We start from the raw sequence: 3125 nt of genomic DNA, 5'->3' as shown, positions 1-3125 counted from the left end.
GCTCAGAGGCACTACTCTTCCAGAGGAAACGCGCACATTTACAAGCTGTGTTCACAAGACTGCTGTTCTTACTGGGGAAAAGGAACCGGTTAACCAGACGCTCAGCACCACGCAGGCCCATACACTGCAACAAAGGTCAACTACTGGCACAGCACGAAACATAAGAGCCATTTTTGGCAACTGCAACTCGAACCAGAAGCTCAGAAAAAAAAATAAAAATGCCCATTTGTGAAGCTGCAGTCTGTTGAGTTTTCCATCATGACAAATTACGGTGTTCATTAACCCTTTGTTTGCCCTCTGCTATTCAAGACACAACTAGCATGGCTCAGCACGGCTCAGCCTGGCTGCGTGTCAGAGCCCCAGTGTAAGGTAGCTTCCGTTCTGGCCTTCATGCTGCCTCACTTCAAGGAACCTCTGCATTTCCATGCTACTTAATACATTATATCACACCCACAGTCAACAATTAAAATGAATAAATAATTCAAGTTTTGTAAGAAATAAAATGTTAAATTGTTAAAAACCACAATTATTTACATTTTGATTATTCGACAGGCTTGTTTCCAACACCGGTACTACTTAATTACCAGAGAAACAAACAGGCCTCACCTTCCGTTAGCAGCTGCATGCCAGCACCACCCCACCCAGGTTTGGAGCTGTGCATGTTTCTGCCCCAGCAGCGTTTGAGTGCACCTCTTCGAATTCAAACACGTAAGCTGTACCAGGATTTTATTTTATTTTTCCTCCATTAGGAGTTACTCTGTTCCAAGACTTGTTCAGGGACAAATCAACCCCTTTCTCCACCTACCTATGTAACCTGAGCTGCTTCTGCGCTGAAACAGGACATCCACAATCCTGTGCCCGTCTTTGTCCCCAGGCAGCTTGGCAATTGCGTCCCAACCTGGCAGACCTTTGCCCATGCTTCAGACGACACCCTGTGAGCACCACCGCTGGCAAACCTTCCCTGGAGTGGCACCTCCAGGACCTCATGCCACCCCTCTGTGCCCCCAGCCCCTGCCCAATGCCTGCCTCTGTCTCCTGCGAAGATCATGAGGAGTTATGGGAGGGCACCAGGAAGAGGCAAGGCCTCTCAGATGCATGATGTTTTGTAACCATCTATCCCACTTTAATGGTCTGCTGGTCATAGTGTTCTGCCACTACCTTGGTACCACTTGACCCAAGCTTTTAATAGCTTCAAAGATCTGTACTCGTTCTTGCTGTTTTCAGACTCTTCAGCTAGGTACTCGGTTTACAGATTTAATATCCGCCCCGCAGCTGGTTCAAGCTGGCCGGAACACACCTGATGCAGAAACAGGCTGTTGGCTGAACCAGTCTTGACCTAGTGATCATACACAATTTGTTTCCCATCTACAAGCATAACAACCAACCCAGGTTTGAAATCTCTTCATACCTTTGTCAAGCTGACCCTCAGCCACCAAGATTTGGGTAACTATTGCTTGTTTCTTACTCCTTCCTCTGCTTCCCTATGATTAAGGGTGGCAAGCTGTTGAGATGGCAGGAATTTGGAGGAGCTTGATGCCATTTCCAGAGCACTGGTTGTTGCTGGTTTTGTTGTCAGGTTAGGTCACTCCAAAGATCTCGACTTTAACAGTACTGAAGCGCATAAACTGAAATACTGTTGTATCACCTAAGACTGCCATTCATCAGGTATTGTTTTTTCCCCTTCCAAAGCCTCAATGGATAGAGACATAGGCAGATCTTCACAGGTACTTAATAGTTCCTTAAGATTTTTGGTGGGAACTAGGTACGCAAATCCTCTTACACACATGGGTCTTGGTGTGTCAGGAGCAAGCCATCAGTGTCTCTGGCCCTTACGCCTCCCTTCCCAGCTCCATCTGCCTCAGATTGCTAAAAGCGTCCAGAACTCTGGCTGAAAGATATCTCCGAAGAGGAGCAGGCCAGGGGGTGGGGTGGGCGTGTCTACCTAAAAATTGAGGTTGATGAAAGCAGGACTAAGTGCAAGGAGACTGACTCATACTTATTTACATTTTTGACAGAAAGCTCTGCGAGTCATGCACATTTTGACTTCTCAAACCTTATACACACTGTCTTCTGTGCCAGAGTAATCCTCCTTTTAGAAAAAAGTATTCCGTACTGTGCTGCAAGCCAGAGCAAGACATTTGTCTCCTCCGATCCCTTTCAGGGCTTGCTCTGCTGTCCTTCACATGGCAGCAGTAAGAGCTGGTTGCTCTGTCACTGTATTCTCTGAAGCAGTCAATGCAATTGCCTCTCAGAACTGGTAGATATTGTTCCAAAGACTTGATTTGCTTCATTTTGGCATTTCCACAGTCATCCTTTACATATAATTCTTTTTTTTTAATTTAAAATTATTATTTTGCATTTTGCTGGTCACTTCCATATTGCTTCATTCAAAATCCAGAAAACAGTTCAAATAAAATCGGAGCTTAAGTGCAAACTAACTGTCCAGTGAACCGCTATGTGCGTTTTCTCCAGTCCAGTGTCTGTCTTCCAGTTTAAAGGACCCTTCCCACCGCCACCCCACAGAACACCAGCAGACTTCATGACCCATATCAAACTCTCTAGTTCTCCATCTTGTCCTCAGTGTTGCCTGACAGCATCCCCAACTCCCTTCATGATGATGAAGAAGAAAAAGAGGGAAGAATTTGTTTGGGTCTTTTTATGTATCTATAGTCAGCCGGTATAAAACAGGAAAGCAAAGCTTTTTGCATACAAATCTTGGTTTCTTGGCCTTTTAGCTTCAAAAAGAACATGTTGGAGGTGTGGTTTTGTTACTGTCTTCTGAAAGGGTTTTTGTGTTTAAAGTGTTTGTCATGTTGGCACATATACAAAAATGGCCATGTCAGGTACTAGTTCTGAGCTGGAGTCTTTGTGGTTAGGAATTGGCACAAAATCATGGTGTGGCTCAAAAAAAGGGTTTAGCTGTATATTAGAGTCACATTATCATTTCTTGGAAAGCCATGATGAAGATCTGAATGATTATGAAAAGCCAGGTTAGCCATTTTCAGTTGCTGGGATAGAAACTGTTAGAGAAAGAAATTGGGTTCTCAATCTCAATTACTATGCTATCACACGATATAAAAATTGTCCATTTTTCCCCCTAATGGAAACTGCATTGAGATTTCCAG

This window comes from Pygoscelis adeliae, unplaced genomic scaffold (assembly GCF_000699105.1).
Source record: "Pygoscelis adeliae isolate BGI_AS28 unplaced genomic scaffold, ASM69910v1 Scaffold7, whole genome shotgun sequence".
Taxonomy (NCBI): Eukaryota; Metazoa; Chordata; class Aves; order Sphenisciformes; family Spheniscidae; genus Pygoscelis; species Pygoscelis adeliae.
Note: the sequence above shows the minus strand (reverse complement) of the source record.